Below are 13767 nucleotides of genomic sequence, written 5' to 3' on the forward strand. Positions count from 1 at the left end.
AGTGCCATTTACGACTAGGGTTGCATACTTATTTCTGTTATTAACCTGCCTTCCATTGTTTACAGCTTCTTAAAATCTCACCTAGAGAATCAGATAGAAATTTTCTAGACTCAGTTTCTGCCTGAGGGTAAATATATACTGAACAATTCAGCAAAAAAAAATGAGATGGTCAAGAACAAAAGCAGGAAGAAAAACGGCCCTATGGCTGGAGAAGCTTACAGAAACCTTTCTGGAGGAAGGCCTCTTGTCTAACTGACAGACTGGGGATCAGGGATAGAAAACACAGCTCATTTCAAACTGAAACATGTAAATTCTTGTTCTGAGGTGATACAATAATTTTTCTTTTCCCCTAAGACTATTATCTTGACAAAGTGACTCCTATAGTTTAGCTCCCTTTTATTTTTAATTCAACGGCTTAATAAAGAACTGAAAAGACCTTGCATTATCTTCTTCTGAAAGAAACACATTATGCCATTTTACTGGTGAAGAAACACTTTGAGAGGATTTTGCTGTTCCTACTGAGAGCCTGTTGCAGGTGGACTTAGCTCGATGCATCTTGCTCACTCCTAGACTTATTTTCCTAGGCAATATTTACAGGAACCTTTCCAGGCAGAAGCTGCTTCGGATTTCATGGTGAATACATCTGTCGGTCCAACACACTGAGACTTTCAGGTAGGTAAAATGAAATCAAAGACGCCTTCAGCTGAGGCTCATTACATTTTATTACCACCCACTCACTGGTAGATGCAACTGCAAGCAGTTTCAAGGTATAGACCCTGGGGAGCCATCTTCAAGCTATCAGTCTTACACGCCCTTGCATAGTCTGTCCCAGCAGAGGCTTTTAATCCATAGCACTCTTTCAGGTATTAGCTATGAGAGATACTTGGCAACCTACAGGCTCATATCTGTAAGCACATGTTGAAATGCTCTGTTCTTGCATTCTAATGGAACAAGGGCTTAGCCATCACAGTTGAGTCTTGAGCGGCAGCAGGAAATAAATGGTCAAGGAAGAGCCACTGCAAATAGCTATGACAGTTATTTCTTGTTTCTCTGCCAATTATAATATCATTCCCAAGCATGGACAGATGTGAGGAGAGAAAAGTGCTTAGTTTGGGGGGTTTTTTTATTAAGTACAAATGTTTTACTGAAGTTCAAAGTGTAACAGACAAATACATTTACAAACACATCAGCATTTGCAAAGATATGCCGTTGTAAGACCATGGCCCAGGAATCTATGTTGTTTTGTATTTGAGTTTGGGGAGTACTTTTAATAAAGTAATAAAAAAAAATCCTATTACACAGTAGCGTAATTCCATACTTTTTATTAATTGCTTTTAAAAATCAAAAGCCATATTCTGTCTGTTAATGTACACACTCACACAGCCTCCTATGAAATCAATGAGATCCACATGTGTGCATCTGAGGCCTGAATTTTTCCTCAAAGATTCTTTAAAATACTTTTACAGGCTAGTAAGTCACAGAAGAAAGTTGTATGTTCCCTTTCTTCTGCCTCCATACTCAAAACAGACCCGGGTTATTACAGGCTGCTCTGCATTACACTGGACGGTAAGAGTACCCTGAGGGGCCGCTGGCCAGCCAGGGATTGCCATTGTTCTCACCCTTGTCTACATCTAGGCATTTCTGCAATTCTTTCACGCCAGCAGAGAAATAAGAAATGGAGCCCCTCTCCATGTGCAGCCCGCTGATGATATCAAGAAGTGCTCTAGACACTTCAGTGGCAGGGAACGTGCAATGGGAGATCTCAGTGGCTTTCAGAGAGAAGGAAATTAGGTATCTGTACAGAGCTGCAATGCAATCACATGTGCAGAAAACCTTGAAGATCTTCAGAAAAAGTAGAGTGGATACATGATTTTATCAATGGGGAAAGGTTCAATGGTTCAGTAGAGGAATTCCAATAGACTGCCTTTATATTAAAGATAAAAAACATTGCAACAATCTGCCACGACTGGCAAAAATTAGCAGCCTTGTTTCCAGTCTCAACAGAACTGCCTGCCAGAGGTGCAGATCTCTAAAGGAGTATCTCAGGCTGAATTCAGACTAAAGTTGAGTTGAATTTGTTAGCTTCAGAATCTCAAGACTGCAGGTGCCAAAATGACCCAAACACCAGGAAGGGCTTGATTACAGCTGTCACTGCAGTATTTCAGCAACTCTACCTCTAACCCTGCTTGGGCTTAAATATTCTCAGGAACACAAAATGAAAAATATATTTATATGGGTTTATAAAGTTATTTTTAAAGTGGAATGTTTTGATTTTTCTCAAGGCAGCAGCTGTTCTCCCTACCATGTATGTGGAAAGCATTAGCTTATGATTTGAATCACCATTAACAGACTAAAGAATAATTGTTTCATTGCCTAAACCAGTTTATAGTCTAAGTCAACATTCCTGCCATTCGATCCACGAAGCTGTGTTTTTATGCTCAAACAGCCACAAAGAACTTTCTAAAGGCTTACGAACTTAGGGATCTACTTCAGCCCACACAATGAACAGTTACTATTCGCACAGAGGCCAAAGTGGAAAGGGAGAGCCCATGGGCACACGTAGCTGGGCTAGTGTGATTTTATTCCATCTGGCCAGACTGATCTATATTGGGCAGACCCAATGGGCATCAAATGGGCTGATACATTTCAATGCAGAGCAAACTCTTCGCATTTTTAGAGTGAGTTAATAATGCTTCCCAGTGGACACATAAAGGAAGATGGGCATCTGCAGTATATGCTCTACAATCTGGTGGAGGTAGAATGAAAATCTTTATATTGACTTAAAAAAACCTCCATGAATCTTGAGAACTACCAGTTTACCCCATTTACTGTTTCTTCTTCTAATGGAGAGAATATGCTTGTCTATAATTCATTACAACTATATTGAAAAGAAAATTTGGATTGTAAATTGAAAAAAATGAAGGATTGCAAACAATAGCTTCCTTTACATGTTAAGTGTAAAGGAAATTCTAAAATATCAGCAAAGATTTGATTTTTTTCTATATAATAAAGACTGTGTTATATTGTGGCAAAATTAAAGCAACCTTGAGTCTGATTCTTCTGCCTCATTTCTTTTTGTAATCTTATTTTTACCTATCAATTTGTTCAGCAGCAAATAAAGTGTGGGAGTGAGAGAAAAAAAATGGAAATTAATTTGAAGTGGGAAGATCACACAACCTGTGATGTTATTACAGCCTTCCTATGGAGGAGACTAAAAAATTCGTCCTGCAGAAAGGATTGTGCTTTAAATGTATTTGAATAACCTCCAGTATTAAAAGATTTAAAAGTATTGTTCACATTTTCAAGAACTTCATGCCTAACAGATAAATAGTGGATTACCCAACCTAGCTGTTAGATTTCAGATGTGAAAATGAGTATGTAGACAACTCGTGTGTCTAGTTACAATTCACATCCAGCATGCACTGAGAAAAAAATCCTTCCTGCTAAAGAATATGTAAATAGACTATGTAATTTTTGATAATTGATGCTTATGTTTGCTTTCATTTTGACATTTGATCATAACTGACAAACTGTTGGCTAAGAAAGAAGAAAATTTTCAGCTGTAAGAAAAATAAACAGAGTACTGTGAGAGATGCGTTAAAAAGTATTTAAGTGTGGAAAACTTCAGGAAATGGGCTAAGCCACAAATGGATAGACAAGTAACTGTTCGGTGTTTCTCCATAACCTAAGATGAACTTACAGAGACCTTTACAGAAGCAAAATGCATTTTCTTTTAAGAAGTAACAACATTAAAGACTTTAAAAAGAATGTGCATGTTCTGCCTTAGCAGAACCAAAATGGTATAAGGCAAGAAGATTACAAAAATTGCATTTAATATAATTTTTTTTGTGGAGACACAGTTTCAGTTCAAGTGGCTGGAAAGAAAAAACAAAAACAGATGCTGGACATGTTCATGCTGTTTGAGCCTAACCATTTTCATGAATCTTAAATTGACTCATGAGGAACATGACTCTACAGATGAGTATCAAAGACTGAAAAGACTGCACCTACAAACATTTTCTCAAAAATTCTGCTTTCTCATTCGGTGTGCTTTGGTGCACAGCCCATTGTGGTGTTCCCTACATATCCCTTGCATAGCCCCCAAACAAATCCAGCTTTACTCATAACATCTACGTAGGCACCTGGTGTCTGTGTTGTCCACACACAGAGTGAAAAAAACTTTCCCCAGGCTCACTTGGGTCTCAGAAGAAGGTCAAGCTTGCTCACTCTTTAATGTCTTTGAAGCTGCTAAAATGGCTGAGATGGATGAAAGCGAGGAGGATACAAGCCTGCCTATTGTCAGAAAACATGATCTCAACAGTATTTAGTGTAATTGATGTAAATCTCAGCTACAGCAGATTTAACAGACTCCACTGGGGGAGAAGGCATATAGACCACTGGGTTTGTTCTACTTGACCATGTTCTTACTTTGAAATGTAGGCATCACTCAGCAACCTGGATTTTTGTAGCCTACTTTCAGTAGTTAGTACAGATAATTCACACAAACAGTTTAATTTTTATATCTAGAGACTCTTTGCTGAGAATCAATCAAAGTTCAATTAATTATCTGTAGAATTATCAGCTAAAACCCTATCACTTTTCCATAAGTAAAATTTTTAAGAGATTAGAGACTAACAGAAAAAAGATACATATACAATTACTAAAAGATAAGCCTTCAAATGTTTGGAGGTTTATTTTAGAGATGCGTATCTACAGATATTTATTTCTTAAAGGAAGAATAGTTATGTAGTCCATTTTTCACTTGATTGAACAAAGGACAGGCTAAGAAAGAAGTGTCTGAGATACCAATTCCACTGAAGTTTCAGGCTGAACAGAGAAATAATGCATCCTTCCCAGAAAGAGCAAGCATAGTTAGGTTCTGGATGTCATAATTAGGTAATGCTTCCTTCTACCCCTAAAGTTCCCTGCAGCTCTGCCTGCTCCGTCCTTGAACCCCTGCTGAGCCTCCCTGCACCCCAGACAAAGGTCCCGCTAGAACTTCACTGGCACATTTAGTCCCAATTACTCCTTGTATCCAGAAGGCATTAACAAGCTGTCAGTTACTCCAGTGCTATCAGGCCACAATTTTGTCTTCTGTCATGCTTAAAAGAGCCTCCTTGAGGTCTACCTGAAGATCATTAAAAGAACACAGAGCAAGTTCATAGCCAGCTATCAATGTATCATTTGCCGCCTTGCAAGCTTTCTCCCCATCCTTTCTAAAATCCCTGGAAGACACCACTGGCATGACGTTATTGGATCCTGAAGTAAGCCCAACACTTAGTGACGGCATTGTACTAACAAAGATTTTGAAAGCAGTAAGCAAAAATACTGTGTTTGACCTCACACTTGGCAAATTACTCACAGTTCTGTGCCTCCCTTCAAAAGATTATCTCACTAACAACCATTGCCAGCAGGATTCTGAGACAGTGAACACAACAAACAAACAAATAACTACATACGTGAACTCCACTTCCTCAGGCAAAAATAATGAGTCAAATGAGTGAAGGATCTGCTGCTCTCTTATATATGGAAGTTGTACATACATTAGTGTACAAGAAGCCTTCCAGAGACTTCTGTCACTGCTTGAGTAAACAATAATCCAAATTGCCAGTATACTGATTTCAGGAATTTGCATTACTCTCAAGGAAAGGTTGCTGTTTTGTTATTCTAAATGGGTGGCACACCTCTGCAGCTTCTTTCAGTATAGGTTAAGGGAATGAGTATGGATCATGTATGCCAGAGGGAGGTTGAATTGCCCAAGCCAAGCAAGGTAAGGCAATCCAAATCTTTGAGACAGGGGAAAATTAAATCCATGCAGAAGAACACATAGTGCATGTATGAACAACACCCACACAGACTGCCTGAGATTTTGCTTTCTTGCTTGTCAGAACAAAAGTCCTTGCTGAACTCCTCTCATTTTTACAGACAGAGCCACCAACACCATTGGACAAAAGTAAAGTTGCAAGAAAAGTATGTGGCATGTAATCTAGGTAATTTATCTCATCATTAAGTGTTTTAAACACAGGCAGGAGAAACTGCCACTTAGAACAGGCTTCCTTTAACTTCACTTTCAAATCACGTATGTTTCAGATGACTAAGTCTACAGTACTGCACCTTAACCACTAGGCACATACTACTGAAAGAGACTGAAAGCTCAGCCTTAACACAGAGCAGGAATTCTTGGTCAGTAGGAAGGGTTATCCTTGACTAGTATAGCCAAATATCTTCCAACAACCACTGTAATAGGTGTTTCCTGAGCTTAATAATGCATCTAGATAACTTCATTTAACATTTTAACAGTCATTGATGGAACGGTTTGCCTAATTCCCTTTTGAAGCCACTTATGCCTTTTGGCTTCTGTAACATCCAATGGCAATGAATTCTGCAATCTAATTTTACGTTGTGGAATAGCATTACCAGCAGAGCAAGCTACAACTTTCCAGTGATTCAGTAGTATTCCGACACTGACTTACTTTTGTCATATTTCATCTCATGAATCATAAGCAATGCAACAAAGATTTCTACATCTGTCTGATTTTTTTCCTCAATATGAAAAAGTTTTTTTAAGCAATGGCTATCAACAGGCAAACAATCTGGTATACTTTCGCACAAAAATGTGTATTTCTCATATACCTCATGCTAGCACAAATGCAAGGCTAGTTGAGAGTATTCGGCAAAGGCAGAAAAAAATGAGAAGTAAATACTTATTTGCAGAAAGAGATGCGAGGCTGGAAGGGGACAGGTAATCTCACTCCTAGAAGAGCCCATATAGGAAGCAGTGGAGTCTTCCTAGAGGAGAAAAACTAGGAGAAATCAGCAGGAGTTTTAGAGAGAGCGTGAATGAGGAAAAAAGACTGGGAGAAGGCAAAAAGATGTATTTAGATTTCCACAAGAATTAAACTGGAGAAAGGAGAGTGGGAGGGACACTGGAGAGGCAGCTTAAAGAATTATATTTCTGTCATCATCAGCAGAGAGCAAGTAGGAAATGGGACCTGGGCTGCCTCTCTCCTAAGTATGCTGCCCTAGGCAACTGTTTACCTTGCCTTTGCCCAAGCCAGCATGAGATGTTATAAAATGAGTTTCCAAAATGCTCTGAGTCACCAGAACATGGATGAAATCCGTGGATTCAAGCCACCTTTCAAGATTATGAATCTCTTTTGAATATCCATTATGCCAATGATATATAACAAAATCACTGCTGCAATGTGATGCAAATGTCAACTCTTAGAATGCAGTTCCTACTCAGATGGCATCTGAGTGGTGGATTACCAGAGCAAATGCTTTAGCATGCAAAGTGATGCAATGTGTTTCAACAACAATTATTCCCTTATGTTTGCTTCTGCATCAAGTTTGAAATGACTATCTGCCAGGACAATGCTCAGGATCCTTTGTATTTTTTTGCAGAAGCTGATTATGTGATCAAATGCTTAAAGCACATTAAATCACTTCCAAGATTCAATGAGATAGATGTGCCAGAAAAGTCAGTAGGTGTTTGAAATAATTGACACAAACCATTAGACCTGGAGTTTTGAAAAGAAAACACATTTTGGTTTGGATTTGAGGTGATTTTGTTGCCATTTTTTTCCTTCTTCTAATGCACTACCACATAAACTGCCTATAAATTCAACCTTAGCATAATTTTCACATCAAATGAAATCCACCCGTTAAGAAAGACAACACACAGGGTTCTCCTTGAAGGGGAAAAAGTGAATCTTTGTGTAGAATAGATACTCTGTGAGCCTTGTTACCCTGTACACCTGCCTAGAACAACACAACAGGCTCAAATAGACAGTAGATCTGATGCTTGTAGGACTAGCAGACTCAGCACAGAGCTGTAGCTCTTACCAGACCTTTCCTTCCATCTGTGACACTGAAGGTTTTCCAGTAAAGGCCCAGGCCACTATAGAAATGTTGTGTATGTGGATGGCTGTAGAAAAAATGTGAGAGTTACCTGCTCTTCTATTAATCACTTTTATATTGCATTTCCAGCCTACCATGAATCACAGAATCACAGAATCACTAGGTTGGAAAGGACCCACTGGATCATCAAGTCCAACCATTCCCATCAATCACTAAACCATACCCCTCAGCACCTCATCCACCCATCTTTTAAACACCTCCAGGGAAGGTGACTCAACCACCTACTTGGGCAGCCTGTGCCAGTGCCCAGTGACCCTTTCTGTGAAATATTTTTTTCTGATGCCCAGCCTGAACTGCCCCTGGCGGAGCCTGAGGCCATTCCCTCTTGTCCTGTCCCCTGCCACTTGGGCAAAGAGGACAGCTCCCTCCTCTCCACAACCTCCTTTCAGCACACAACGTCCAAAGTGAGGAAGTGTGACTGGCATTCAAGAGACAACAGCAGAAGGAAAAATGACTGTGGCACTAGCCCAGAAGTCACAATCTCTTACAGGGGCTTCACCTTGTGCTCCAATTTTTGGGTCTAGTATGGCACCCGTGCCCTACAACATAGCTTTGCAAGACCTTCAATCTCTGAGAGATATTCAGGCACTTAAACCAATGAGAAATAGTACCTATACCCTTCCAGAAATCTGTCTTTATTTCATCATCCCATAAATCTCTTTAATGGAAACATCCTTCATCTTTTCTGCTTCACAAGCCAGTTGTGAAGCTTAATTACATGATGATCATGAAGTTCAGTAAATACAATATGTATTAAGAGTAGTTAATGAGATTTCTGTACTTCTGAGAAGTACTTTCCCAACAGATACTTGTATACTGACCAATTTGTTAATATCATAGCACAGTGAACCTTGGCTAGATGACTATGTACGTGCACACGTAAGAATGCAGAGAAAGTGTGACTTAAACATTCAGTGCTTTCTCAAGCAGTAATAAAGCATATAGCCTAACAAGGGGAGAAGTAATCAACAGAGGAAGGCATGGTTCCTTAGAAAGACAGGGTTCTTTGATGTGCAACATACATCCTACCTACGCTATGCTATATATGGGCTAATACATTTTCTTTTAGCAATTATGGTACAAAATCCATAGATTAATAAGACTTTTGCAGAACTCAGGCTGGAGTGATTTTCAGTACACGATGCCTGTTACAGCAAGTTCTATTTATATTCACTGAAGGAAAACCTGTTTGTTGACCTAAAGTGAGACTGCTTCGTATTCTCTTCCTGTGAAATTATTTAGGTCCTATGGGACAACTGTATTGAGCTTTTGACGTAAATATTAAAATTCTATTTAGATGTACAATGTTTTAATGCAAATTTTTACCATAAAACCAAATGCTCCATTCAGTTAAATTAATAGAATTACAAAAAGATGTAATGATAGCAATTAAGTCTTGAAAATGCAAATTTTATAGTCAAGGACAATTACCTCATTTATAGTATACTGGAATGATGCCAGATGAAGGTAATTTAGATCCCCCTAGCTCACAGTTATATCATGAAGGATATCTTAATTTCATTAGTACAACAAAGATGGGTAAGAAGTTAGAGAATACCAAAAAAAAAAAGAGATGGAAGAGAAAATTTGACCTTTCTCATTTCATTGTAACTAGAATACATAGATCTTACTAAAGTATTAGTAATATTTCTTTGTACTCCCATCCCTAAAAAAAATGCCTTTTTTTTTTTTTAATTATCAGCCATGGAACATTAGTATGTAAAAGGTCGGCTTCATTCAGATACTTAGAGCCATTGCGTCTATACCATAACAGTCATGAAACTCCTGTTATTTCAGTTTTGAGGATGTATACAATGTTCACACTCAGCTTACAAGGTCTCAAGCCATGGCCTTAGGGACATATGATTTTGACTCCAACAGAACTTAAGAGGTCTTCAAAAATTCCACTCCCTCTTATAAAAGTAGTCTTGCCTCTCTCAAACAGGAAAGTATCACTAGGTTTTGATTAGTATAACAAAGGTTGATCAAACGGATGCAGAACACAGACTAATATTCTTCAGATTTCCTAGCCTGCTCATGGTGAATTTGGGGTAGGAGAAAAAATTGTTTCATACAGACTCTTTTGCACATTACCAAACTCACATAGGAGTTTGAAAGACTCCAGAGGTTCTTTCTCAATGCTCTAGTAGCTACTCCTAATCCAAACAAGTATGCAGGGAAAGGCATATTATATATAAGCAGTACGAAGCTTAAATAAGAAGTCTCTATATTTACTATCTTTTCTTCATGAGTTGCTGTATCTGCTACAGAGCAATTCAAGTACATGAGAGTTGGGCTCACTGAAAACCTGTATCCTCCTAAAGTATTCTAGTTCTAATTCCCTTACCAAAACCTGACATAGGGGTTCTGGAAAGAGTTGAAAACCTCATGGACAGAGCTGCAAAATTTTCCACTGCTTTCCTCACCCTAAGCACAGGTAACAAGGGCAGCACAAAGCATGCTTGCCAAAGGAAGGAGCCCCTTACCCACAAAAGGTGTGGCTTTTTTGTAGCTTAACTCCAGACTTTGCATCCTGGAGCTGCCCCCAAGCCTCCCTCTCGAAACCCAGCTCAGCATCCTGTAATGGGTCAACAGCAGGGGAACAAGTTTACCTCTTTGCAACATCACACTGCAGCCAGAATGTATGACTGCGGATCCCGACCTAGACATCCTCCCAGTGTCATTTCATAGACTCAGCTTACTGCAGAACAACATATGCATGTGAGGTGTATGAGATTTTTATCCTTCACCTCATTGTCTCCATGATAGCTAGTGCAATATTTTTAAATGATAAAATGCATATATGCAAGCCTTACTGGGAGACAAGTGGAAACAAGTCAAATTGTTTTGTTACTCTGATCTACAAGTTCACTAAAATTGTTCTTCAGAGATTTAATTAAAGGCACCATTTACCATAAAAACAGGAGTCTTAAAAATCAAAGGACAGCTATGACCTGAGTTTAGTTCATTATTGATTTTAATAACAAGGCTGTTGGCTATTTTGTTTTAAGAAAACAAGACTATTCTGATGGAAAAACATACCCTAAGTAGGATTTGTGCTCTTTCTTCCTTATTCCTGAATTAAAATGCAGCTGTGCACATGTGGAGACTTGCCGACTTTGCTTGCTTGGAGATGGCTTCATGAAAATAAGAAAAAGCACAGTGTTTTTTCCCCCTACACCTGTCAACATCAGGCACACTTGTGCTGTCCTTGTTTTGCACTCATCTCACAAGTGAAAGTCTGACCACAATGAAGTGAGCTGGAGAAATGCCATTGACTTCAATGGCATGATGTCATCACATATTTCTTCAAGTCAAGGATGTTACCAGTCACCCCTGCTGCTCGAAACCAATGGATGATATCCTGTCTCAAGGAAAGTCATTGGCTTCCTGTTGGGTTCAGATTTCCTTCAGTGAATTCAGACTTCTGTCATCCAAGAGAAAAATTAGACCTTGTACCAATATTGACTTTTCCCATGCTTCTGATTATTATACCCCTACCACACCTGAGAAGTTAAGCTGAGCTTGTTATTTTTAATTTGGTTTTTTGTTTATTTGTTCGTTTGTTTATATGGACTGATGTAACATTCTAAACTCTCAGAAAGTTTTTGTGGATGTCATTTGGAGATTTGGCTTGATCAGGAGTGCTTAAGTGAGTTAAGATTGGGTACGTTTGTACTTTATTGTACAATACAGCTTAAACTTCCATGTCATTTATTGAAAAGTATAGATTTAACAAGCTAATAGTTTGTGAATCTGCTGAGTCTCAGCTGTTGCAGGGTGAAATGTTTTGTCTAGACTATTCCCAGTAAGTCTCATTTATAAAAAAAAAAAGGCTGTGATTGTAATAGGATATTGATTAGTCTGGATCCTATACAGAGCAGAACTTGATTCAGAGGTGGACCACCAAAGGTTATGTTGCTTGATTGCTCCATAGCTTCTGAAATACAAGAAATATTGAACCAAAACTGCTTTCAATTATACTTATGTTATCTGAGGCCTGGGAATGTAACTGAGGGCAGCATTTGGTCCATTCTGTCAAAAACGGGGCTGATTCTCAGCATTTCATGTCATCACTGGCAAAGCTGAACATCAGCTCTGCCTATCTAAGTGAAGTCCTGGGCTAAACTTAGTTCAAAGGTAAGCAGGTGCACATCTATCCAATGACTTACATTTGGATGGATCTGACATACAGTCATTTGTGCACAGTGTTATCTGAAAATTGCATTGGGCTTATGACTAATTTACATCTCCATGTGCATTTCTGCAGAACAGTATTTACAACTGCTTATATACCTCAGATCTCTAAATTCTTCACTTCACCTGACTGTCACAATGATCTTAAGTTGGCAATAGGCTAACACCTTAGTGTTACGCAAGCATCAAAAAATGATGCTGTGGTGAATGAAATGAATTAGCTTTTTGTGCTAATAAACATCCAGTCCAAAAATTATACAGTGGTGTCAAAATATATCGTTGAAAACAGTATAGATCTGACTCTTCCATTTGTTACACTGACACCACCAAGACTGTAAGCACAGAAACAGGCTTCTAGGAAATGTTATAAGTGGGAGGAAATTTTTTCCTATTTTGTCTTCTTTCAAGAAATTCAATTTTCTGGTTAGAACTCCAATAGAGAAAATTCCATTTGTGGTCACCCACACAATTCAAGACAACTATGGAGAAGAATTCTAGCAACAATTCAGTTATCTTCTTGATCCTATCAGGAATGTGAGTTATATCTAGCTTGATGCTAGATTCCACTAAGTTCTAAAATGCAGTAGAAAAAGAGGTACAGTAGTCATACATTAATTTTAGTTAGTACTGTTCCTAGTTGTTCTGTTGCTTGGTAAGTTAAAAAGCAACCTCTCCAGTGCACATTTATTACAAATTATAAAGCACTTCTGAAAAAAAAAATCCCTTTTATGTATTCATGTCATTATTTATTTATTCCTATTTCCAATCTATTCTTCAATGTTTCTTGTGGAATGCAATCCCCTTTTTACTCCTGGTCTGCATCAGCTGTGAAAGTTGCATGGAATGGATAATTTCACTTCTGTTTTATGCTTTTCTTCTCACTTTACAAATGCTCAAAAATGAGACAAATTATTTCTGATTATTTCCATTTTCCCAGCTTTCTGAACACTGGAGTGGGTTTCTTTTCAGATGTAATTTAAAAAGGATTTAAGGACCTTCTTTTAAAAGTCCTGTATTATCATAAGTTGCCTATTATCTTTGCAGACTTGGCAGTTTGTGGGTCCAATTTAGACAGTCGCTTGATTTTCAAATGTTCAGAGCATTCACACAAGGCATTCAGTGTTCTTTAGGTCCTTTATGCTTATTCTCTTCATTAACCTGAAACTGAGGCATTTTGGAAAACTCTATTTATAAAAAAAATTGCCTTCAACGAATTCCATAGTCCTGTGCAGAAAGTCAGATGGAAGCCTCGGCTTCAAACTTTCGTGATTGCTTCACAACTTCCTGTCTGTTGGACAGTTCATAGAATCATAGAATCATAGAATCACCAGGTTACAAGAGACCCACCAGATCATCGAGTCCAAACAGTTCTCAGTAATTACAGCCATCTATAAGGTTCAACCAGCTGTGGCAATCATTAGCAAGTTTCTGCCCAGGTAGTGGAAAACCATCTAAAATGTTTGTTAGTTTGTATGTTTTTTTAAGGTGAAGAATGTCTTGCTTAGATGATACATACATATAATAGCCTTTATTTTTTTTTACTTTGTGAAAAGGATGTATTATAAAAAGAAATTTTGCAAAACAGAAAAAAGTATCAAAATCCCCAAAAGAAAAAGAGTATAGAGAAATCTTTGTAAAAGAAGATTGCAG

The sequence above is a fragment of the Phaenicophaeus curvirostris genome, chromosome 3 (assembly GCF_032191515.1).
Source record: "Phaenicophaeus curvirostris isolate KB17595 chromosome 3, BPBGC_Pcur_1.0, whole genome shotgun sequence".
In the NCBI taxonomy this organism is placed as follows: Eukaryota; Metazoa; Chordata; class Aves; order Cuculiformes; family Cuculidae; genus Phaenicophaeus; species Phaenicophaeus curvirostris.